General features: G+C 44.5%; 1 protein-coding gene and 1 pseudogene across 1 annotated transcript in view; both read right to left on the bottom strand.

Annotated features, from left to right (window-relative positions):
- The window catches only part of PARP10 (poly(ADP-ribose) polymerase family member 10), a 164,945-nt gene that overhangs the window by 79,584 nt on the left and 57,891 nt on the right, over nucleotides 1–27,470 (bottom strand). The window lies entirely within an intron of this gene.
- LOC143781721 (myotrophin pseudogene) lies at nucleotides 6,137–6,886 on the bottom strand (annotated as a pseudogene).

The raw sequence follows: 27,470 nt of genomic DNA on the forward strand, positions 1-27,470 counted from the left end.
CCACTAACTCCAGAGATAGTCACATGCGGCTCCAGGGTCACCGGATCATAACATCTAGCCTTGCAACTGGAACTGTGAAGATTCAAGGTTCCAGTGCTCTTTAGCCAGATCCTGAATCAGTTGGGTCAGATTTGCCAACTGATCAAAGCGTGTGAATGGAATCCATATTGGCAAAAATAAAAATGTATACAGTCAGTTGTAATGTGAAGCTAAGTCACTACTCAATGGCAAGCCATGAGACAAGGTAAACAAGGAGTCCAGGGTCAAATACCAGGAGAGCACGTCAAAGGCAAAAGGATAAGTCAAAACAATGGTGAAAGGCAAAGTCGGAGGTAAGGCAGCAGAGGTCAGAGTACATCAAAGGCAAAGGGGTAACACAAAGGAGCAATCAAATTAAAAGTATGAGGTCAGGCAACAAAGACCAGAATAGCAGAACTCTAAGCACAAGGCAAACACACCACCAAGCAAAGCAATGATTGTCATTAGTCTGACCATTCTCAGCCAGCTAAGTATCCAGGTAATCACCTTGAACTGGTGATAACTGGAGGAAATCCAGCAGGCCTGGACAAATTGACCGGCTGGGCTGTCACTCACAATACTAACAGCCTAGCACGCCCCTGACTCTGTAGAGTGGCTGTGCTGTCACTCACTGCAAGCATAGGACACTGAGTGGTGCTACCGTGACATATACCAGAAATCAGCAAGACATGAGCAGAAGGTAAGGGCTACAACTGTTTATTTACTGTGCATATCTCTTTATCTTTCCACATTTAGGGTACTGTCTCACAGTGGCACTTTTGTCGCTACGACGGTACGATCCGTGACGTTCCAGCGATATCCATACGATATCGCTGTGTCTGACACGCAGCAGCGATCAGGGACCCTGCTGAGAATCGTACGTCGTAGCAGATCGTTTGGAACTTTCTTTCGTCGCTGGATCTCCCGCTGTCATCGTTGGATCGGTGTGTGTGACACCGATCCAACGATGCGTTCGCTTGTAACCAGGGTAAACATCGGGTTACTAAGCGCAGGGCCGCGCTTAGTAACCCGATGTTTACCCTGGTTACCATCGTAAAAGTTAAAAAAAAAACCCGTACATACTCACATTCCGGTGTCTGTCAGGTCCCTTGCAGTCTGCTTCCCGCTCTGACTGACTGCCGGCCGGAATGTAAGAGCAGAGCACAGCGGTGACGTCACCGCTGTGATCTGCTTTCACTTTACGGCGGCACTCAGTCAGAGCGGGAAGCAGACTGCAAGGGACCTGACGGACATCGGAATGTGAGTATGTACTGTTTTTTTTTTTTTTACTTTTACGATGGTAACCAGGGTAAACATCGGGTTACTAAGCGCGGCCCTGCGCTTAGTAACCCGATGTTTACCCTGGTTACCCGGGGCCTACGGCATCGTTGGTCGCTGGAGAGCGGTCTGTGTGACAGCTCCCCAGCGACCACACAACGACTTTCCAACGATCACGGCCAGGTCGTATCGCTGGTCGTGATCGTTGGAAAGTTGCAGAGTGTGACAGTACCCTTACTCTCTCACCATGCTGACATCGGCCTCTATCATTACTGCTCCACTAATCCTTTCTCTCCTTTGCTATTCCCACACCCCAGCACTCCCCAAACAAATAACTATCTCACCTTCCCTCTTACCCCCCACCTGACCTCATCTGCAGAACTGCTCCTCAACCTCACATTCCTCCCACTACAATACAAAACAAGTATCAAACAAAAAGTTTAAACATAAAATGAGAATACTGGGGATAGGGAAAAATATGTTTAAATGGGTTAAGAGCTGGCTCAGGGATAGGAAACAAAGGGTTTGTCATGCCGCTGCCGCTCCCTGTCATACTCACCTGTCTTCGGCATCCCGGCGCACCTCCTCAGCTGCAGCGTCCTCTCCTCAGCGCTCGCTCCCGGCTTCTGCTGCTCGTCGAATGCGCGCCAGGTTCAGTTCTGCGTGCGCGCACTTCTAACTCCCTTCTGGCGCTTCCTTCCTGTCCTCTCTATTACCTTGGAGGACTCCCACCAGGAAGTATTGTGCAGCGCTGCTATTTGAACCGGCCCCTTCCTCTCCCCTGTGCCTGATGATCATTTGTGTTTGAAAGTGCTCTTGGCCGCACGTTTATCCTGTGCATACCCTGCTTCCTGACTTGGTTCTCTTCTTGCTCTCCTAGATCCAGTCCTGTGTCTCCTTCGTCCCCGCCGGTCCTGTGTCTCTGTCGCTCTCGCCAGTTCTTTGCTGTACCTGCCAGTCCTGTGTCTCAGCAGTACCCGCCAGTCATGTATCTCAGCAGTACCCGCCAGTCCTGTGTTCCTGTGTCTCAGCAGTACCCGCCAGTCCTGTGTCTCAGCACACCCGTCAGATCTGTGTCTCAGCAGTACCCGTCAGTCCTGTGTCTCAGCAGTACCCGTCAGTCCTGTGTCTCAGCAGTACCCACCAGTCCTGTGTCTCAGCAGTACCCGCCAGTCCTGTGTCTCAGCAGTACCCGACAGTCCTGTGTCTCAGCAGTACCCGCCAGTCCTGTGTCTCAGCAGTACCCGCCAGTCCTGTGTCTCAGCAGTACCCGCCAGTCCTGTGTCTCAGCAGTACCCGCCAGTCCTGTGTTCCTGTGTCTCAGCAGTACCCGCCAGTCCTGTGTCTCAGCACACCCGTCAGATCTGTGTCTCAGCAGTACCCGTCAGTCCTGTGTCTCAGCAGTACCCGTCAGTCCTGTGTCTCAGCAGTACCCACCAGTCCTGTGTCTCAGCAGTACCCGCCAGTCCTGTGTCTCAGCAGTACCCGACAGTCCTGTGTCTCAGCAGTACCCGCCAGTCCTGTGTCTCAGCAGTACCCGCCAGTCCTGTGTCTCAGCAGTACCCGTCAGTCCTGTGTCTCAGCAGTACCCGTCAGTTCTGTGTCTCAGCAGTACCCGTCAGTCCTGTGTCTCAGCAGTACCCGCCAGTCCTGTGTCTCAGCAGTACCCGCCAGTCCTGTGTCTCAGCAGTACCCGCCAGTCCTGTGTCTCAGCAGTACCCGCCAGTCCTGTGTCTCAGCAGTACCCGCAAGTCCTGTGTCTCAGCACACCCGTCAGTCCTGTGTCTCAGCAGTACCCGTCAGTCCTGTGTCTCAGCAGTACCCGCCAGTCCTGTGTCTCAGCAGTACCCGCCAGTCCTGTGTATTTTCCGTTCTCACCTGTCTTTTGTCTCAGCCCTACCCCGCCAGTCCAGTGTCTCTTGCTCACTGGCTTTCCCAGGGTCTCCGTGAGTCACTCTATTCCACCCTGGTCTCCCAGCTGCCGAGGCGATAGTCCCCCACAGGCCTGCCCCTAACTCTTCCTGTATATGGGGCGGTCCATCTGGTCAGCTCGCCCGTGGGTGGTTCGTCGTCACGGTCTAGTGGGTCCTCTTTTTATTTTTTCTCCCTTGAGTCATCACAGGGTGTTTATTAATGGAGCACAGTTGGACTGGGTCGCGGTTAGCAGTGGGGTACCACAGGGGTCAGTATTGGGCCCTCTTCTTTTTAACATATTTATTAATGATCTTGTAGGGGGCATACAGAGTGGAATTTCAATATTTGCAGATGACACTAAACTCTGCAGGGTAATCAATACAGAGAAGGACAATTGTATATTACAGGATGATTTATGTAAACTAGAAGCTTGGGCTGATAAATGGCAAATGAGCTTTAATGGGGATAAATGTAAGGTCATGCACTTGGGTAGAAGTAATAAGATGTATAACTATGTGCTTAATTCTAAAACTCTGGGCAAAACCGTCAATGAAAAAGACCTGGGAGTATTGGTGGATGACAAACTCACATTTAGTGGCCCGTGTCAGGCAGCTGCTACAAAGGCAAATAAAATAATGGGATGTATTAAAAGAGGCATAGATGCTCATGAGGAGAACATAATTTAACCTCTATACAAGTCACTAGTGCGACCACACTTAGAATACTGTGCACAGTTCTGGTCTCCGGTGTATAAGAAAGACATAGCTGAACTGGAGCGGGTGCAGAGAAGAGCGACCAAGGTTATTAGAGGACTGGGGGGTCTGCAATACCAAGATAGGTTATTACACTTGGGGCTATTTAGTTTGGAAAAAAGAAGACTAAGGGGTGATCTTATGTTAATGTATAAATATATGAGGGGACAGTACAAAGACCTTTCTGATGATCTTTTTAATCATAGACCGGTGACAGGTACAAGGGGGCATCCTCTACGTCTGGAGGAAAGAAGGTTTAAGCATAATAACAGACGCGGATTCTTTACTGTAAGAGCAGTGAGACTATGGAACTCTCTGCCGTATGATGTTGTAATGAGTGATTCATTAATTAAATTTAAGAGGGGACTGGATACCTTTCTGGAAAAGTATAATGTTACAGGGTATATACACTAGATTCCTTGTTAGGGTGTTGATCCAGGGAACTAGTCTGATTGCCGTATGTGGAGTCGGGAAGGAATTTTTTTCCTCAATGTGGAGCTTACTCTTTGCCACATGGGTTTTTTTTGCCTTCCTCTGGATCAACATGTTAGGGCATGTTAGGTTAGGCTATGGGTTGGACTAGATGGACTTAAAGTCTTCCTTCAACCTTAATAACTATGTTACTATGTAGGAACTATCCTTCTCCCACCTCCTTTCTTTCCCTCTCTCTCTCCTTCTCCCTCCTCCTTTCTTTCTCTCTGTCTCCTTCTCCTCACTGCTGGCGATATATCTCCCAATCCTGGACCTTCACAGATGACAACCACAAGTACTTTTCTCTCCAATCACTCTTCACCTACTAGTAACCTCTGCACCATAAAACCCATTCCTTTATATGTATAAATACATGTGTGATCAATACAAAGGACGGCGCATGACTTACTACTTCTAAAGGCCATACTAAGAACCAGGGAGCACTCATTACGGGTGGAAGACAGGCGATTTAGGCATCTAAAGAGGAAAGGGGTCTTTACAGTTAGAGCAGTCAGAATGTGGAATGCCGACCACAGGCAGTAGTAATGGCCGACACTATAACAGCTCTTACACAAGGGCAGGATGATTTCCTCAATACACAGAACACTGCAGTTTATAGTTAAATTAGTGACAAAATAAACAATTGGTGGAGAAAGGTTGAACTTGATGGACCGGGGTCTTTTTTCAACCAATATAATTATGTAACTATGACTCCCTCTTTGCTGCTTCCCTTCTCTGGGGCGCTTTGGAAAGCCCATTCTGCCTGCAAGAAGCTCCAGGTCATTCACAACCCCTTTACCTGTTGCACTCTACCCATCCTGGGTGTAACGTCTGTGTGTGAGACTTGTGAAACTCCTAGGGTGAACCCGCAGGATCGCGACAACGAACCTCCTAAGGGTGAGCTGACCTAGTGGGCCACCCCCAATACAGGGAGAGTCAGGGGCAGGCCCAAAGGAGACTATTGCCGCAGAAGCTGATACCCGGGGACAGGAGATAGGAGACACAAGCAAGGACGGACTAGGAACAGATGGCCGAGACTGGGAACCACAGGGAAGGCTACCGAAAATCAGAAAGAGAACGACGGAGACGAACACTCTGGAGAGACTGGAGACACGGAGCTGAAAAGGAGTAGACTGGGACGGACGAAACTAGGAAAGGAGACGAAGAGAACACAGGGAAGGAAGATGCAAGATACAGGGTAGCACACGAGGCAATGCAGGCAGGAGAGTAAACAAGAGAGAGCAGGAAGCGTGGGGCCTGGATCAAACGTGAAGCACAATTGAGACCCAGGGACCGACGGTGAAACAGGAAGAGAGGACGTCGGGTGACGCGCGCATACTCTAGGAGTGTGCCGAGACAGGTTATGAATACCGGGAATCAGGGAAGGCAGCGGCAGGCACGTCGGCAGGAAGAGGCGACGTGAGACTGGGCCTCACTGAAACATGGCTGACACCTTCCAACACTGCCTCCCCTGCTATACTGTGTTACGGTGACCTTCACTTCATCCACAATCCTCACCCTGTCAATAAACATGGTGGAAGAGTTCGTCTTCTTCTTTCTAACAACTGCACCTTCATCCTAATCCCACCTCTACCTTCCCGTATCCTTACTTCTTTTGAAGTGCATTCTGTCCATATCTATTGTTCATCCAACCTCCAAGTGGCCATCATATACCGACCCCTTGGACCGGCCAGTGCCTTTATTGACCATTTCTCCACCTGACTTCTACACTTTCTCTCTGCTGACATTCCCACCATCACCATGGGTAACTTCAACCTCCTCACTTACACCTGGCAGAAGGTGGCCTCCAAACTCCTGTCACTTTGTTCATCCTTTGGTCCCTACGGATGGGGAATTTGGGATTGTTACTAGGTTTAACCCAAGGCAACATGTCGTTCATCACAGCAGTACATTCGCTAGTCTTCAAAAAAGCATAACCTAGCGCTTGGGTATTTGGTGGAACGGTGATGGCTGGCGATCCCTCGGTCGTTACTTGTGTCCTCGGATTTAAAAGATGGCAGAAAAAAAAAACCAAAAAACAGAAAAATAGGAAAAAACTAAAATAAAAATAAGACAGCAGTTAGAGGCAAATGTCGCAGAGAAGCTCCAGTCCCATCAATGAAGCAGGTCTTTAATAGACTGGTTGTGGATTCCAAAGCACTATGGCAGTCGGGTCCTTTTACATTTTTGTCAGCTCCCCTTTCCAGAAGCAGCTTGACAGTTTTGAAGACGGACAAAAGAGGGATAATGCCATGTTTATCTGCAGCATTAATATCGGCTCCTTTTGCCAAGATATATTCCAGAGTCTCTTCCTGCTCGAAGTCTGCGGCGTAATGTACAGTCTTTCGTCCTCCCTCCAGAGTCAGGTTGATGTCCACACCTCTGGAAATAAACTCCTTTACCACATCCAGGTCTCCATTCTTCAGCGCCCACATCAGCTCCTTGTCGCACATGGCGGATGGTGAGGGCGGTGGTGTCTGAGGTAGGAGGAGAAGACACAGCGTGGCCTGGCAGTGACAGCAGCCTCAGGTGGCTCTTTCTATCTACTTCCCACTCGCACAGGGACCACGCCTTCTCGCTGTGTTCTGACGTCAATACGCAGTGCTCACGTGACTCCTCTCCCCCATCTGACCATCATCTACTCACTTTCTCATCTCTGTCCTCACCTGAAACCCATGTCCAGCAACTAACACACCCACGTAGAAAGCTCGTACACCTAGACATTCGCACATTCTATCGCAGTCCTCCATATCTTCACACCATGACACAGCGCCACCGTTTTCTACAACACCTCACTCGATCATCCCCTCTCATGCATGGCAGAGAGTGACGAATCAATAGACAACCCGCTTCAGTCGACAGCCTCCAAACTCCTGTCCCTTACTTCATCTTTTGGACTTACTCAGTGGTCCTCCTCAGCCACCCACACAGACGGACTTAAATTAAACCTAGTCTTCACCCATCTCTGCTCCCTATCTAACTTCAAAACCTCTCTCCTCCCCTATCTGACCACCATCTACTCACTTTCTCATCCCTGTCTTCCTCACCTGTCACCCATGTCCAGCAACATGCACTCCTCCGCAGAAACCTCGCACATCTAGACACCCACACACTATCTGACTCTATCCTACCACTGGTATCCATATCCTCACTCCACGACACACAGTGCCACTGCTTTCTACAATGCCACTCTCACATCAGCTATTGACACAGTCACCCCTCTCATTCATGGCAGAGTGTGACGCATCAATAGACAACCCTGGCACAATAACATCACTAAAAAGCTCCGGCAAGTTCCAGGGTTGCAGAGCAGCATTGGAAGAAAACAAATTCGCAAGATGGTTTCACTGCACTCAAACAAGCAACACTCGCTTTCAAATCAGCTCTCATCTCTGCTAAACAGGCCTACTTTATATCCCTCGTATATTCCTTATTCTACAACCCCAAAAAGATCAAGCAAACAAGACAAGTCTTTATTGTTCAACCAACACAACCCCTTTGTATACCAGACCAATGCCCTTTCCCCATAACCTTCTGTCAGGAATCCCACCAAATGTCACCAATATGTCAAGGGAGGATACCTTTATCATCCCCACCACTCACACCAATTTGTCATGAACCGGGGTTGCTTGGTTGCCCCGGGTACTTTTTGAAGGGGATTTATCTATATCCCACTTCCCAGTTCAGGTTTGGAACTTGCAGCTCTCTGGCGCACACCTTACCCTCAGGTCAGTCAGGGTACTGCACCTAGGGCAATTAGTCACCAGAAAGGCTGCCTTACTTTGTACTGGCTAATGGGCACACTGCAGCGAGGCCAATATAACTACTCCCACTCAGGCAGGAACAATAATTATCAATGCCGCCGTCACTACAAAGCCTCCCTAACACACAGACCAAATCCGCTGCCACCAGCGCCGATTTCCAACGTAGTAACGGGTCCAGAGCCAACCCAAATTAGTAGCATAATTCACCTCAAAGGACATGACAGTTCATTATAGAGCAAGGAGAGACAAGCTAGTAATTTTATATATTTTACTCCCAAAAAGGTAGGCAGTGTTTACAGAAGTATGGAAAGGTATTATAAAAGAAGACAAATATCGTATGTACAGACATTACAAATAAAAAGGGATTAACAGAAGAAAAAACACTTACAGTTCCTTATATCATTTCAGCTCCTGGCAGACCATGTGGCTCGGGGGAGGGGCGATTCATCAAGATGCATTAGAGTGTCTCTTAGCTAGCTTCCTGGTCAAAGTCTAGTGAAAACAGAGCTCTCAGGGTCTTATACCCCTTGGTCGTGACATCACTGAGTGGGCGGAGCTATGGAATGCACTCCTACTTTCTCAGAGGGACTCAGAGTTATGGAACATTTATATCTCCCATAGCTTCAGGATGCAACCTCGTATAGCGATCAGGGAACTACCCTTCTTCCAGGCATGAGCTGGGCATTAATTTGAGCCCTAACACAACATGGTTATGAGCCCCTGTTAAGCAGCAATCAATTTCTCGGTATCCGCTAGGTGTTGCCTAGAAAACGCACTGTGGGATGGCCCGGCCAATGCACATACCAAATATATAACTTCCATATCTCTGTTGTACATGAGCATGAGGGCACATGGCTTTCAGACAAAAGATTTCTACACACTCCTGCATTCGCGAGGAAGAGGAGTCCCACACTGGAGTTTCAAGTTACAGCTGCATTCAGGGGGGAGGGAGTTGCCTGCAGGCCAAGACAGAGAAGAAAAGCTTCCTAGGCAGTGTCGGGAACCATGGTACCTTCTGAAAAAATCCCCCAGACCATGGCATTCTTACATTATCGTGACACCTCCCTCTCCAATATCACTGAAGGGGATCTTAACTGTCTCCTATCCAAATCACACCTCACCACTTGTGCACTTTGACCCCATACCATCCCACCTCCTCCCCAACCTCACCACCACACTTATCCCATCTCTAACCCATCTCTTCAACCTATCACTAACTTCTGGTACCTTCCCTTCTGCTTTCAAACAAGCCACAATCATGCCTATCCTTAAAAAGCCAACCCTTGACCCAACCGCTATGTCCAGCTATCGCCCAATATCGCTGCTCCCATTCGTCGCCCAATATCACTGCTCCCATTCGCTTCCAAACTGCTGAAGCAGCATGTCCACACTGAGCTTTCCTCCCACCTCTCATCTAACTAGCTCTTTGACAATCTACAATCTGGTTTCCCTCCCCATCATTTCACTGAGACTGCCCTGACCAAAATTACTGTACTAACAACCTACTTACAGTCAAAGCTAACAGACAATACTCTATACTCCACCTTCTAGACCTGTCTTCTGCTTTTGACACAGTTGACCACTGCCTCCTACTACAGATCTCCCACTCCCACCCTCTCTCTGTTGGGAGTCCCCCAAGGCTCTGTTCTAGGACCCCTTCTCTTCTCAGTCTGTACACTTGGCCTGGTACAACTCAAAGTCCCATGGATTTGAATACCACCTTTATGCTGATGCCACTCAAATCAACCTCTCTGGCCCAGGAGTGACCTCTCTGCTGTCCAGAATCCTGGAGTGTCAGCCATATCCTCCTTCTCCTCTTGCTTCCTTAAACTCAAGATGGACAAACCTGAACTCATCATCTTTCCTCCATCTCACAAATCTTCCTTACCTGATCTATCTATCACAATAAATAACCACGCTTTCCCCCGTACTGGAAGTCCAATGCCTCGGAGTAACCCTTCACTCTGCCCTGTCCTTCAAACTGCACATCCAAGGTCTTTCCACCTCCTGTCACCTCCAGCTCAAAAATATTTCCAGAATCCGTCCTTTCGTCAACCCTCAATCTACTAAAATGATTGTGTATGCCCTCATCATCTCCCACCTCGACTACAGCAACATCCTTTTCTGTGACCTCGCTGCTAACACTCTCGCACCTTTCCAGTCCATCCTTAACTCTGCTGCTCATCTAATCCATTTCTCTCCTCGCTACTCCTCCACTTCTCCCCTCTGCAGTCTCTTCACTGGCTCCCATTCCCTCAGTGTATCCAGTTAAAATTACTATTACTGACCTACAAAGCCATCCATAACCTGTCTCCTCTATATATCTCTGAACTAATCTCCGGATATCTTCCCTCACGTAATCTCCGGTCCTCCCAAGACCTCCTTCTCTCCACCACACTTATTCTCTCCCCGCCTAATTGCCTCCATGACTTCTCTCTAATATTTCCCATCCTCTAGAATTCTATGCCCCAACACGTCCGACTATTAACCACATTCAGATCCATCAGATGAAACCTAAAAACCCATCTTTTCAAGAAAGCCTACAGCCTGCAATGACCCCGCTGCCTCCTCACCACTACCGGAGCTACCGCCTCACCAACACTGGAGCTGCTGCAACCCCCAACCTACTGTCTCCTTCCCCACCATCCTGTAGAATGTAAGCCCGCAATGGCAGGGTCCTCTCCCCTCTGTATCAGTCTGTCGTTATTAGGTTGTTTACTGTAAGTGATATCTGTAATTTGTATGTAACCCCTTCTACTGTACAGCACCATGGAATCAAGGGTGCTATAGGAATAAATAATAATAATAACACTGGCACAACAACCTCACAAAAAAGCTTCGACAAGTGTCTGGGACTGTGGAGCAGCGCTGGAAGAAAATGCACTCGCTAGACAACTTCACAGCATTTAAACAAGCAATTTTGACATTCAGGCCAGTCTTTACCACTACTAAAGTGGACTACTTCACAACCCTTGTATCTTCTCTGCACCATAACACCAGTTATTCACTTTCCTCCCTCCTCCGGCCACCACTACCCCTCCCAACCTCCGGCATCTCTGCAGAAGACTTTGACACACAATTCAAAAAACAGATTAACCAACAAAGCAAGACTTTACTGCTCAACCACCACAATCCCTCCATATAAAAGACCAATGCCCCTTCCCCATAAACTTCCTACTTTTCATCAATGAAGAAGAGCTTACTCATCTTCTCTCCAAATCACACTTCACTTCTGCACTTGACCCCATCCCATCCAACCTCCACCCAAACCTCACTATCATGCATATTCTGGCCCTAACCCATCTCTTTAACCTACCGTTGCCACATGCCACAATCGCACCTATTCTGAAGAAACCATCCCTCGACCCAGCCTCTACGTCCAGCTATCGCCCTAAATCGCTGCTCCTGTTCGCCTTCAAACTCCTCGAACAGCATGCAATGCTGAATTTTCCTCCCACCTCTTATCTAATTCACTCTTTGACAACCTACAATCTGGTTTCAATCCTCACTACTCCACCAAAACGGCCCTGACCAAAATTACTCATAACTTACTACCAAGCTAACAATTTTCTAGTCTCTTCCTTCTAGACCTGTCCTCTGCCTTTGACACAGTCAACCACTCCCTACTACTACAGCTCCACTCTTTCCTTCCCATCAAAGACATTGCCCTCTCCTGGATCTCATATTTCTAACTGATGTGAATACTTTTCTGCCCAATGATGACAAAAGTATTCTAGGAGTGATACCTTTATTGGCTAACCAGAAAATAATATGTTTGCAAGCTTTCAGAGCACAGTACCTCCTTAGGGTTACCCTTCAGGCAAGATTACAAATAGATTAATAAGAAGAAAGCACAACATTTAAGGAGTACTACAGTAGGACATTTGTTAGGGGGTGGGAGGTGTGATGCCTCATGCCTCAAAGATAAGTCAAGGAAATCAAATTAGGCATTTTGTTACAGATGGAGAGGCGGTGGGAATGATGTTCTTAGTTATCTGGAGTCCATCTGGTGGAGGTGTGAATTGTATCCATGTAGTGACTCATAAATCCAGGTGTTAAATTGAGCCCTAGTGTTAAAGAATTGAACATCTTCATTAGTTTGTATTCCCAAATTTTTCTTTCTCTGTCATCCTTAAAATGACCTTTTAGTATTAAGACTTTTAAATCTGTCATACAGTGTCCTGGTCCAGAGAAATGTTTTCCCACAGGTGTGTCCATTTCATTCCTGACTGTGTGTCTGTGTAGGTTCATCCTAGTTTGTAGTCTTTGCATGGTTTCCCCAATATAGATACTTCCAGGGCACCTCGTACATTATCATGTCACCACGTTGGAGGAGGTGCATGAGAAGGAACCCGTCCTGATTTGTGTTTGGTAGGCGGACTATATTTGTTGGTAATATGTGGGGACAAGTTTTGCATTTTTTATTGTTACAAGAGATTGTGCCGGTCACTGATGGTGATGAGAGGACACTTTTGACAAGCAGATTCCTTAAGTTAGGGGGCTGTTTATAGGAGAGAAGTGGTAGTTCTGGGAATATGTCTTTGTATTTGTGGTCTCTGTGGAATATGGGTGGGAGATCAGCACCGATTTTCCTTAGGATGCTCATGTGGGGGTTGTATGTGGAGGCGCTCTGTTGTTATCCTCTCTCAGGATGTAATCCAGGAGGCCGTTTCTTGAGATCCTTGTAGCCCTGTGGATATGCTCATCTATTACCAGTGGATGGTATCGTTGTTGTAGGAATGTGTTCCGCAGTGATCGCAGCTGTAGCTCCCTCTTTTCTGTCTGAACAGATCCGAATATACCTCAGAGCTTGACTGTAGATGATGGATTTTTTTGTGTGTCTGGGGTGAAAGCTGTTCCATCTGAGATAAGCCGGACGTCCGGTGGGCTTATGATCAATTGATGTTTGTATGGCATTGTCCTTGATGTGTATGGTCATGTCCAGAAAATGTATTTGGGTCTTTGAAAAGTTGAGGGTGAGCTTGATGGTTGGGTGGTACTTGTTGAAGTTATTGTGGAAGGTGAGTAGATCATCTTTCGAGCCTGTCCAGATTATTAGCAGATCATCAATGTAGCGGAAGTATGCAAAAGGTTTAACAGAGCAGGATTACAAAAACTCCTCCTCCAGTTTCGCCATAAATAGGTTAGCATATTGTGGGGACGTTTTGCTTCCCATGGCGCTGCCCATACGCTGTTGGTATAAATTGTTCCCAAAAGAAAAATAGTTGTGATGGAGCACAAACCTGATAAATTGCAGTGTTGGTTCTGTGGCTAGATTGTTCTTTTGAATGAAATATTTGCATGCTGCAATTCCATCCTCATGAGGAATGTTGGAATAGACTCCACATCCATGGTGGCTAGTAGCGTGTCCTCTGGAAGTGGCCCAGCGCTGACGATCTGCAAAGAATATCCGTGGTGTCCTGGATATAGCTGGGTGTGCGCCTCACCAAGGGTTTCAGAATGTTCTCCACCCAGCCTGAGATCTTCTCAGTTAAAGTCCTAATACCAGAGATGATAGGCCTCCCAGGATTACCCTCTTCAGGGCCAGCGTCAGCACCTGGCGTACCCGGGCAAGTGCCGGGGCCCTGGCGAGACAGGGGGCCCATTTATGGTAGTAACGGTTGGCACACTCACACACTCCACACAGACACACTTCTGTTATGCGCTCCTGGGGGGGGGCCCGCTGACGCTGTTCTGTTGTGTGACACAGTGTGACAGTCTCCCAGCCAGGACTCGGAGGCGGAGCACATCCATCATCACCGCCCCGCTGCGCAGCTGCAGGAATACTCACCTCCGGGACCGTCACCATGGATACGCTCGCAGAGTCACTTCCGGGCCGTCTGTCCTGTCACTTCCGGTCGGGTGAGAGCTCAGAGAAGAGATCCGTCATCCACCGTCCAGGTGTCCAGCGGCAGCGCCAAGCAGAAAGACAAGCAGGAGGCAGCAGGAGCAGCACTGCAGTCAGGTGCACGGACGGTGCGACCCGGTCCCTGTCTGTCCCTGTGTCCACAACGGAAGCAAGTAACGGCGAAGTGTGAGTCTTCCCAAGTTCCTGGTGGTCCCAACGCATTGCGGGGGCGATGCAGCCTGCTGTGAGCCTGGGAGTCACAGTGGATCATCATGCCTGATCTCTGCTCTGTGCAACTTTTCTCTGTCTGGGACTTGAGCAGTGTGCAACAACATGGTATGTTAGCGATGCTGGGACTTGTAGTCCTAGACTGTCTGTATATACAAAATGGCTGGCTGAGTTATATACTACGTACGTGGGCTGTGTTATATACTACGTCATGGCCCGGGCCTGTGCTATATACTACGTGGGTGGCTGTGCTATATACTGCGTGGGTGGCTGTGCTATATACTGCGTGGGCTGTGCTATATACTGCGTGCCGGCTGTGTTATACGCTGCGTGCCGGGCTGTGTTATACGCTGCGTGCCGGGCTGTGTTATACGCTGCGTGCCGGGCTGTGTTATACGCTGCGTGCCGGGCTGTGTTATACGCTGCGTGCCGGGCTGTGTTATACGCTGCGTGCCGGGCTGTGTTATACGCTGCGTGCCGGGCTGTGTTATACGCTGCGTGCCGGGCTGTGTTATACGCTGCGTGCCGGGCTGTGTTATACGCTGCGTGCCGGGCTGTGTTATACGCTGCGTGCTGGGCTGTGTTATACGCTGCGTGCCGGGCTGTGTTATACGCTGCGTGCCGGGCTGTGTTATACGCTGCGTGCCGGGCTGTGTTATACGCTGCGTGCCGGGCTGTGTTATACGCTGCGTGCCGGGCTGTGTTATACGCTGCGTGCCGGGCTGTGTTATATGCTACGCGGGCTGTGTTATATGCTACGTGGGCTGTGTTATATGCTACTTGGCTGTGCTATATTTCTCTGCTGTATCTGCATCATGAATCGTGGTATGTGTTAAAGAGGGGGGCCCACTGAGACTCTTTCGCCCGGGGCCCTCAAAAACCTGGAGCCGGCCCTGACCCTCTTTATGTATTTTAGGCAACATGTAGAAGGTACCTGTTTGGGGATTGTCTGGTATTAGTTCCCGCATTGAGGATGAAGTAGAATCCAATCCATTGATGATATGTGTTAGTTCCTCTGTATTTTTTGGTGGGATCTCCCTGAAGTGGAGTGTAGTATTTTATATCCAAGAGTTGTCGGTTTGCTTCCCGAATGTAATCTGTCGTGTTCATTATGACTACAGCTCCTCCTTTGTCTGCTAGTTTGATGATGATATCGTTGTTTGCTTTTAAGGATTGTATGGCTTTTCTTTCCTCCATAGTGATATTTTGCGGCACATTATGGTGTCTGTCCAAAATGTCAGATTTAACTTTTTACGGAAACAGTCAATGTAGTGATCCAGCGTTTGGTTGTGTCCAGGTTGGGGGGTCCAGTTTGTCCTCTTTTTCTTTTTTGCTGTGTCGTTCACATTGTCTTGTGATGTGATACCTGGATGGTTATGAAAGAATTCTTTGAGTTGCAATCTGCGGAAGAATTCCTCGATATCACTACAGAACTGAGCCGTATCCAGCGGTTTTGTAGGACAGAAGGTTAGTCCCTTAGCTACAACATGCATTTCTCCTGTGCTTGGCTCATATTGTGAGAGGTTCACAACAGAGGACGAGGTATTAAAATGATTCTGTAAATATTTCTAACTGCACATTTAGTGTCTCCTCATCCCACCCTCACTCTGTTGGGTGTCCCTTAAGGCTCTGTGTTTTGCTACTCTTCTCAATCTATACCTTTGGCTGTGGAGAAGTCAGAGTCCCATGGCTTCCAGTACCATCTATACGCTGATGACTCTCTGAGGATGTCTGTCAGTCATATCCGCCTTCATCCCCTCTCGCTTCCTCTTTCCTCAGTTTCACCTGCCTCTGCTTCCCAATCCAGCACAATGACATCACGCTTTCCCCTGTAGCAGACGTCTGCTGCCGCAGACTAACCCTCGACTCTGCCCCGTCCTTCAAACTACTCTTTCCACACCCAATTCAAAAATATTTCCAGAATCCGTCCTTTCCTCACCCTACAAAAAGAATAGAAAATAACGAATTTCCCGATATCTTCCGACATGTAATCTCCGGCACTCCCCAGACCTCCTACTCTCCTCCACACTTACAAGCTTCTCACCCAACCGCCTCCAAGACCTAAAGGCCTAAAATCCCCCATCTCCGAGAATTCTGTGCCCAACACGTCCAATTAGCCAACTTTCAGATGGGACTTGAAAACCTACATCTGTACGTGTGTATGTGTGATATATCACACATTACACATATCACACATATACACACACATTACACACATATCACACAGATTACACATATCACACATATAAACACACATTACACACATATAGCACACATTACACACATACATACACATTACACACATATAGCACACATTACACATATCACACATATAAACACACATTACACACATATCACACAGATTACACACATCACACATATACACACACATTACACACATATAGCACACATTACACATATCACACATATATCACACATTACACATACACACACATTACACATATCACACATATACACACACATTACACACATATAGCACACATATACACACACATTACACATATCACACATATACACACATATTACACACATATAGCACACATTACACATACACACACATATACACACACATTACACATATCACACATATACACACATATAGCACACATTACACATACACACACATATACACACACATTACACATATCACACACACACACATTACACATATCACACACATACATACACATTACACATATCACACATACACACACACATTACACACATATATCACACATTACACATATCACACATATATCACACATTACACATACACACACATTACACACATATATCACACAGATTACACATACCAACATACATTACACATATACCACAAATACACACACATTACACACAGCACGGTGGCTCAGTTGTTAGCACTGGAGTCCTGGGTTCAAATCCCACCAAGGACAACATCTGCAAGGAGTTTGTATGCTCTCCCCGTGTTTGCGTGGGTTTCCTCCGGGTTCTCCGGTTTCCTCCCACATTCCAAAGACATACTGATAGGGGATCTAGATTGTGAGCCCCAATGGGGACAGCGATGATAATGTGTGTAAAGCGCTGCGGAATATGTTAGCGCTATATAAAAATAAAAAGTATTATTATATTACACATATATCACACAGACACACACATTACAGATATATCAAACATTTATTATACACATACTGTATATTATACACATATCAACCATACATTACACATATCACACATACATGTCACACACACATTACACATATATCACATATTACACATATATCAAACATATTGTATTTGAGATATGGGAAAATGGTATCTAATTGACATAATTTTGATATCTGATGGAATTTCTTATCAGAAACTGTTTGGCCCATAATCAGCCCCACCTTTGGCATTGCCCCCAGGCCAAAAAGGAAGTCAAATACACACCGAACATTGGGACTTCATTATCCAGCGAAGACACTTCCTTGGACAGGGCAGACTAATGTTTTATTTTAAATTAGCTCGAGCAAAAAGGCTTTTGAAACTCTCCCCAGGGGGGCCAAAAGGCATAGTGATCCCCAGCACCAAGTCCAGCAATTATCACAGGGGTGTGAACTCTTGTGCAGTTACCAGCCAACTGGCTTCCTTTGTTGGACCCAGACTGACACGCAGACATATATATTGGCACCACAGATTCCAGGCTCAACAGCACAAGGCTCTGAGATATTGAATCTAGAAAATGACTTATAATAAAAGAATGCAATATCTCTGAGCCTAGCCGAGCACATAATCAGAATCTGTATCCCCACAACCCCATACATACCGATGCAGCATTATTGGCTGGTGGATTGTGGCTACATTTACCAGACTCATAATTGTGACCAAAATAGTCACAAAGTGCATCAGTATACTTCCACATGTGGACAATGAAAATACCGGAGAAACAGCGGAAGCTTAATTTATAAAAATATCAAAAGGCTTTATTAACATATACAAGACTATTTAAAAACACACAAACAATGTAATGAAAGTGCCATTCAACAAAGACACCAGATTCTAAGTGGCCCTCAAAATGCAACCGTAATTGCCTCAATGCATAAATGTTAGTACAACTGGTGAAAAAACCAAAACGCTCCCAAGAGATACCACAGGCAGCCACAACCCCCAATCATAAGAGGAAAATACCATTACTGAACAGACCATTTCTTATCGTAACCTATGGGGGTGTGAGTGCCGCGCACCACCAACTATTAAATAAACTTCTAGCCGTAAAAATACCCGGCCTGGTGGGTAGGCTTAAGGATATACATGGAAAGCATGTCTCACCTAAGAATGAGGGACCCACTGCACGTACCCCGACGCGCGTTTCACCGCTGTCAGCACTCGCTTTCTCAAGGCGAATAATATGCACTTTATCTATCTGCCCTTCCCTGTATTCTGCCTAACCGCCAAATGTCTTATGTGAATTTTAACTTATTCCAATTAAATTTATATTTTAGGGTTATACTATTTCAGCCCTCAGCTCTATACCCTTTAGAATTTATGTAATCCCTTCATGAGTTGTTGTCCGTTATAGCTATTACTTTGGACATTTTTTTGTGTGTTATGTGTAATATATGTGTAATGTGTGTATGTGTCTATGTGTTATGTGTATGTGTACTGTGTAATATGTGTAATGTGTGTATGTGTCTATGTGTTATGTGTTATGTGTATGTGTACTGTGTAATATATGTGTAATGTGTGTATGTGTCTATGTGTTATTTGTATGTGTACTGTGTAATGTATGTGTAATGTGTGTGTCTATGTGTTATGTGTATGTGTACTGTGTAATATATGTGTAATGTGTGTATGTGTCTATGTGTTATGTGTATGTGTACTGTGTAATATGTGTAATGTGTGTATGTGTCTATGTGTTATGTGTATGTGTACTGTGTAATATGTGTCATGTGTGTATGTGTCTATGTGTTATGTGTATGTGTACTGTGTAATATATGTGTAATGTGTGTATGTGTCTATGTGTTATGTGTATGTGTACTGTGTAATATATGTGCAATATATGTGTGTATGAGTCTATGTGTTATGTGTATGTGTACTGTGTAATATGTGTCATGTGTGTATGTGTCTATGTGTTATGTGTATGTGTACTGTGTAATATGTGTCATGTGTGTATGTGTCTATGTGTTATGTGTATGTGTACTGTGTAATATATGTGTAATGTGTGTATGTGTCTATGTGTTAGTGTACTGTGCAATATATGTGTGTATGTGTCTATGTGTTAGTGTACTGTGTAATATATGTGTAATGTGTGTATGTGTCTATGTGTTAGTGTACTGTGTAATATATGTGTAATGTGTGTATGTGTTATGTGTATGTGTACTGTGTAATATATGTGTAATGTGTGTATGTGTCTATGTGTTATGTGTATGTGTACTGTGTAATATATGTGTAATGTGTGTATGTGTCTATGTGTTATGTGTATGTGTACTGTGTAATATGTGTAATGTGTGTATGTGTCTATGTGTTATGTGTATGTGTACTGTGTAATATGTGTCATGTGTGTATGTGTCTATGTGTTATGTGTATGTGTACTGTGTAATATATGTGTAATGTGTGTATGTGTCTATGTGTTATGTGTATGTGTACTGTGTAATATATGTGCAATATATGTGTGTATGAGTCTATGTGTTATGTGTATGTGTACTGTGTAATATGTGTCATGTGTGTATGTGTCTATGTGTTATGTGTATGTGTACTGTGTAATATGTGTCATGTGTGTATGTGTCTATGTGTTATGTGTATGTGTACTGTGTAATATATGTGTAATGTGTGTATGTGTCTATGTGTTAGTGTACTGTGCAATATATGTGTGTATGTGTCTATGTGTTAGTGTACTGTGTAATATATGTGTAATGTGTGTATGTGTCTATGTGTTATGTGTATGTGTACTGTGTAATATGTGTCATGTGTGTATGTGTCTATGTGTTATGTGTATGTGTACTGTGTAATATATGTGTAATGTGTGTATGTGTCTATGTGTTAGTGTACTGTGCAATATATGTGTGTATGTGTCTATGTGTTAGTGTACTGTGTAATATATGTGTAATGTGTGTATGTGTCTATGTGTTAGTGTACTGTGTAATATATGTGTAATGTGTGTATGTGTTATGTGTATGTGTACTGTGTAATATATGTGTAATGTGTGTATGTGTCTATGTGTTATGTGTATGTGTACTGTGTAATATATGTGTAATGTGTGTATGTGTCTATGTGTTATGTGTATGTGTACTGTGTAATATGTGTAATGTGTGTATGTGTCTATGTGTTATGTGTATGTGTACTGTGTAATATGTGTCATGTGTGTATGTGTCTATGTGTTATGTGTATGTGTACTGTGTAATATATGTGTAATGTGTGTATGTGTCTATGTGTTATGTGTATGTGTACTGTGTAATATATGTGCAATATATGTGTGTATGAGTCTATGTGTTATGTGTATGTGTACTGTGTAATATGTGTCATGTGTGTATGTGTCTATGTGTTATGTGTATGTGTACTGTGTAATATGTGTCATGTGTGTATGTGTCTATGTGTTATGTGTATGTGTACTGTGTAATATATGTGTAATGTGTGTATGTGTCTATGTGTTAGTGTACTGTGCAATATATGTGTGTATGTGTCTATGTGTTAGTGTACTGTGTAATATATGTGTAATGTGTGTATGTGTCTATGTGTTAGTGTACTGTGTAATATATGTGTAATGTGTGTATGTGTCTATGTGTTATGTGTATGTGTACTGTGTAATATATGTGTAATGTGTGTATGTGTCTATGTGTTATGTGTATGTGTACTGTGTAATATGTGTCATGTGTGTATGTGTCTATGTGTTATGTGTATGTGTACTGTGTAATATATGTGTAATGTGTGTATGTGTCTATGTGTTAGTGTACTGTGCAATATATGTGTGTATGTGTCTATGTGTTAGTGTACTGTGCAATATATGTGTGTATGTGTCTATGTGTTAGTGTACTGTGTAATATATGTGTAATGTGTGTATGTGTCTATGTGTTAGTGTACTGTGTAATATATGTGTAATGTGTGTATGTGTCTATGTGTTATGTGTATGTGTACTGTGTAATATATGTGTAATGTGTGTATGTGTCTATGTGTTATGTGTATGTGTACTGTGTAATATGTGTCATGTGTGTATGTGTCTATGTGTTATGTGTATGTGTACTGTGTAATATATGTGTAATGTGTGTATGTGTCTATGTGTTAGTGTACTGTGCAATATATGTGTGTATGTGTCTATGTGTTAGTGTACTGTGCAATATATGTGTGTATGTGTCTATGTGTTAGTGTACTGTGTAATATATGTGTAATGTGTGTATGTGTCTATGTGTTAGTGTACTGTGTAATATATGTGTAATGTGTGTATGTGTCTATGTGTCTATGTGTTATGTGTATGTGTACTGTGTAATATATGTGTAATGTGTGTATGTGTCTATGTGTTATGTGTATGTGTACTGTGTAATATATGTGTAATGTGTGTATGTGTCTATGTGTTATGTGTAATGTGTAATATATGTGTAATGTGTGTATGTGTCTATGTGTTAGTGTACTGTGCAATATATGTGTGTATGTGTCTATGTGTTAGTGTACTGTGCAATATATGTGTGTATGTGTCTATGTGTTAGTGTACTGTGTAATATATGTGTAATGTGTGTATGTGTCTATGTGTTATGTGTATGTGTACTGTGTAATATATGTGTAATGTGTGTATGTGTCTATGTGTTAGTGTACTGTGCAATATATGTGTGTATGTGTCTATGTGTTAGTGTACTGTGTAATATATGTGTAATGTGTGTATGTGTCTATGTGTTAGTGTACTGTGTAATATATGTGTAATGTGTGTATGTGTCTATGTGTTATGTGTATGTGTACTGTGTAATATATGTGTAATGTGTGTATGTGTCTATGTGTTATGTGTACTGTGTAATATATGTGTAATGTGTGTATGTGTCTATGTGTTATGTGTATGTGTACTGTGTAATATATGTGTAATGTGTGTATGTGTCTATGTGTTATGTGTAATGTGTAATATATGTGTAATGTGTGTATGTGTCTATGTGTTATGTGTTATGTGTATGTGTAATGTGTAATATATGTGTAATGTGTGTATGTGTCTATGTGTTATGTGTAATGTGTAATATATGTGTAATGTGTGTATGTGTCTGTGTTATGTGTATGTGTACTGTGTAATATATGTGTAATGTGTGTATGTGTCTATGTGTTATGTGTATGTGTACTGTGTAATATGTGTCATGTGTGTATGTGCCTATGTGTTATGTGTATGTGTACTGTGTAATATATGTGTAATGTGTGTATGTGTCTATGTGTTAGTGTACTGTGTAATATATGTGTAATGTGTGTATGTGTCTATGTGTTATGTGTATGTGTACTGTGTAATATATGTGCAATATATGTGTGTATGTGTCTATGTGTTATGTGTATGTGTACTGTGTAATATATGTGTAATGTGTGTATGTGTCTATGTGTTATGTGTATGTGTACTGTGTAATATGTGTCATGTGTGTATGTGTCTATGTGTTATGTGTATGTGTACTGTGTAATATATGTCTAATGTGTGTATGTGTCTATGTGTTATGTGTATGTGTACTGTGTAATATATGTGTAATGTGTGTATGTGTCTGTGTTATGTGTATGTGTAATGTGTAATATATGTGTAATGTGTGTATGTGTCTGTGTTATGTGTATGTGTACTGTGTAATATATGTGCAATATATGTGTGTATGTGTCTATGTGTTATGTGTATGTGTACTGTGTAATATGTGTCATGTGTGTATGTGTCTATGTGTTATGTGTATGTGTACTGTGTAATATGTGTCATGTGTGTATGTGTCTATGTGTTATGTGTATGTGTATTGTGTAATATATGTGTAATGTGTGTATGTGTCTATGTGTTATGTGTATGTGTACTGTGTAATATATGTGTAATGTGTGTATGTGTCTATGTGTTATGTGTATGTGTACTGTGTAATATGTGTCATGTGTGTATGTGTCTGTGTTATGTGTATGTGTACTGTGTAATATGTGTCATGTGTGTATGTGTCTGTGTTATGTGTATGTGTACTGTGTAATATATGTGTAATGTGTGTATGTGTCTGTGTGTTATGTGTATGTGTACTGTGTAATATATGTGTAATGTGTGTATGTGTCTATGTGTTATGTGTATGTGTACTGTGTAATATATGTGTAATGTGTGTATGTGTCTGTGTGTTATGTGTATGTGTACTGTGTAATATATGTGTAATGTGTGTATGTGTCTATGTGTTATGTGTATGTGTACTGTGTAATATGTGTCATGTGTGTATGTGTCTATGTGTTATGTGTATGTGTACTGTGTAATATATGTGTAATGTGTGTATGTGTCTATGTGTTATGTGTTATGTGTATGTGTACTGTGTAATATATGTGTAATGTGTGTATGTGTCTATGTGTTAGTGTACTGTGTAATATATGTGTAATGTGTGTATGTGTCTATGTGTTATGTGTATGTGTACTGTGTAATATATGTGTAATGTGTGTATGTGTCTATGTGTTATGTGTATGTGTACTGTGTAATATGTGTCATGTGTGTATGTGTCTATGTGTTATGTGTATGTGTACTGTTATGACCCCAATGGCGAGGGTCTCAGAGGAACGTGGAAGTCTGCAGAATACAAAAATCCAGCTCATAGGGCAGTGGTAACTGGGTTGACCATATATCTACTCCTAACGCCAACACTAGAAGTAGCCGGGGATCATTCCTACGTTGATTCTAGATGACACGCGCCAGCCGGAGAATCTAGCTACCCCTAGTAGAGGAAAACAAAGACCTTTCTTGCCTCCAGAGAAGGGGACCCCAAAGCTGGATAGAAGCCCCCCACAAATAATGACGGTGAGGTAAGAGGAAATGACAAACACAGAAATGAACCAGGTTTAGCACAGAGAGGCCCGCTTACTGATAGCAGAATAAAGAAAGGTAACTTATATGGTCAACAAAAACCCTATCAAAATCCACACTGGAAATTCAAGAACCCCCGAACCGTCTAACGGTCCGGGGGGAGAACACCAGCACCCTAGAGCTTCCAGCAAAGGTCAGGATATAGATATGGAACAAGCTGGACAAAAATACAAAACCAAAACAAATAGCAAAAAGCAAAAGGCAGACTTAGCTGATATAACTGGAACCAGGATCAGTAGACAAGAGCACAGCAGACTAGCTCTGATAACTACGTTGCCAGGCATTGAACTGAAGGTCCAGGGAGCTTATATAGCAACACCCCTAACTAACGACCCAGGTGCGGATAAAAGGAATGACAGAAAAACCAGAGTCAAAAAACTAGTAACCACTAGAGGGAGCAAAAGGCAAATTCACAACAGTACCCCCCCCTTAGTGAGGGGTCACCGAACCCTCACCACGACCACCAGGGCGATCAGGATGAGCGGCATGAAAGGCACGAACTAAATCGGCCGCATGAACATCAGAGGCGACCACCCAGGAATTATCCTCCTGACCATAGCCCTTCCACTTGACCAGGTACTGAAGCCTCCGCCTGGAGAGGCGAGAATCCAAGATCTTCTCCACCACGTACTCCAACTCGCCCTCAACCAACACCGGAGCAGGAGGCTCAGCAGAAGGAACTACAGGCACAATGTACCGCCGCAACAAGGACCTATGAAATACATTGTGAATAGCAAACGACACAGGAAGATCCAGACGAAAAGATACAGGATTAAGGATTTCCAATATCTTGTAAGGCCCAATAAAACGAGGTTTAAATTTGGGAGAGGAGACCTTCATAGGAACAAAGCGGGAAGAAAGCCATACCAAATCCCCAACGCGTAGTCGGGGACCCACACCGCGGCGGCGGTTGGCAAAGCGCTGAGCCTTCTCCTGTGACAACTTCAAGTTGTCCACCACATGATTCCAGATCTGCTGCAACCTATCCACCACAGAATCCACCCCAGGACAGTCAGAAGGCTCCACATGACCCGAAGAAAAGCGAGGATGGAAACCAGAGTTGCAGAAAAAAGGCGAAACCAAGGTGGCGGAACTAGCCCGATTATTAAGGGCAAACTCAGCCAACGGCAAGAATGTCACCCAATCGTCCTGATCAGCAGAGACAAAACACCTCAAATAAGCCTCCAAAGTCTGATTGGTTCGCTCCGTCTGTCCATTAGTCTGAGGATGGAAAGCAGACGAAAACGACAAATCAATGCCCATCCTACTACAAAAGGATCGCCAGAACCTGGAAACGAACTGGGATCCTCTGTCAGACACAATATTCTCAGGGATGCCGTGCAAACGAACCACGTTCTGGAAAAACACAGGAACCAGATCGGAAGAGGAAGGCAGCTTAGGCAAAGGAACCAAATGGACCATCTTGGAGAAGCGATCACATATCACCCAGATAACGGACATGCCCTGAGATAGCGGAAGATCAGAAATGAAATCCATGGAGATATGTGTCCAAGGTCTCTTCGGGACAGGCAAGGGCAAGAGCAAACCGCTGGCACGAGAACAGCAAGGCTTAGCTCGAGCACAAGTCCCACAGGACTGCACAAATGACCGCACATCCCTTGACAAGGAAGGCCACCAAAAGGACCTGGCCACCAGATCTCTGGTGCCAAAAATTCCCGGGTGACCTGCCAACACCGAGGAATGAACCTCGGAAATGACTCTGCTGGTCCACTTATCCGGGACAAACAGTCTGTCAGGTGGACAAGACTCAGGCCTATCAGCCTGAAATCTCTGCAACACACGTCGCAGATCCGGAGAAATAGCTGACAAGATAACTCCATCTTTAAGAATACCAACAGGATCAGCGACTCCAGGAGCATCAGGCACAAAGCTCCTAGAAAGAGCATCGGCCTTCACATTCTTTGAACCTGGTAAATACGAGACAACAAAATCAAAGCGGGAGAAAAACAATGACCAGCGGGCCTGTCTCGGATTAAGGCGTTTAGCAGACTCGAGATACATCAGATTTTTGTGATCAGTCAAGACCACCACACGATGCTTAGCACCCTCGAGCCAATGACGCCACTCCTCAAATGCCCATTTCATGGCCAACAACTCCCGATTGCCCACATCATAATTTCGCTCGGCAGGCGAAAACTTCCTAGAGAAAAAGGCACAAGGTTTCATAACAGAGCAACCAGGGCCTCTCTGCGACAAAACGGCCCCTGCCCCAATCTCCGAAGCATCCACCTCAACCTGAAAGGGAAGTGAGACGTCAGGCTGGCACAAAACAGGCGCCGAAGTAAACCGGCGTTTCAACTCCTGGAAAGCCTCCACGGCAGCAGGAGCCCAGTTAGCTACATCGGAGCCCTTCTTGGTCATATCCGTCAAAGGTTTCACAATGCTAGAAAAATTTGCGATAAAACGACGGTAGAAGTTAGCGAAGCCCAAGAACTTCTGAAGACTCTTAACTGACGAGGGCTGAGTCCAATCAAGAATAGCTCGGACCTTGACTGGGTCCATCTCCACAGCAGAAGGGGAAAAAATGAACCCCAAAAAGGGAACCTTCTGTACACCAAAGAGACACTTTGAGCCCTTGACAAACAAAGAATTTTCACGCAAAATTTTAAAGACCAACCTGACCTGCTCCACATGCGAATCCCAATTATCAGAAAAAACCAAAATATCATCCAGATAAACAATCAAAAATTTATCCAGATACTTCCGGAAAATGTCATGCATAAAGGACTGAAAAACTGAAGGCGCATTGGAGAGCCCAAAAGGCATCACCAAGTACTCAAAATGACCTTCGGGCGTATTGAATGCGGTTTTCCATTCATCACCTTGCTTAATGCGCACAAGGTTGTACGCACCACGAAGGTCTATCTTGGTGAACCACTTGGCACCCTTAATCCGGGCAAACAAGTCAGACAACAGCGGTAAAGGATACTGAAATTTGACAGTGATCTTATTTAAAAGCCGATAATCAATACAAGGTCTCAAAGATCCGTCCTTTTTTGCCACAAAAAAGAATCCCGCACCAAGAGGGGAAGAAGACGGACGAATATGTCCTTTCTCCAGAGACTCCTTGATATATGAACGCATAGCGGTATGTTCAGGTACCGACAGATTAAACAGTCTTCCCTTAGGAAATTTACTGCCTGGGATCAAATCTATAGCACAGTCAC

The sequence above is a fragment of the Ranitomeya variabilis genome, chromosome 6, assembly GCF_051348905.1.
Source record: "Ranitomeya variabilis isolate aRanVar5 chromosome 6, aRanVar5.hap1, whole genome shotgun sequence".
NCBI classification, from domain to species: domain Eukaryota; kingdom Metazoa; phylum Chordata; class Amphibia; order Anura; family Dendrobatidae; genus Ranitomeya; species Ranitomeya variabilis.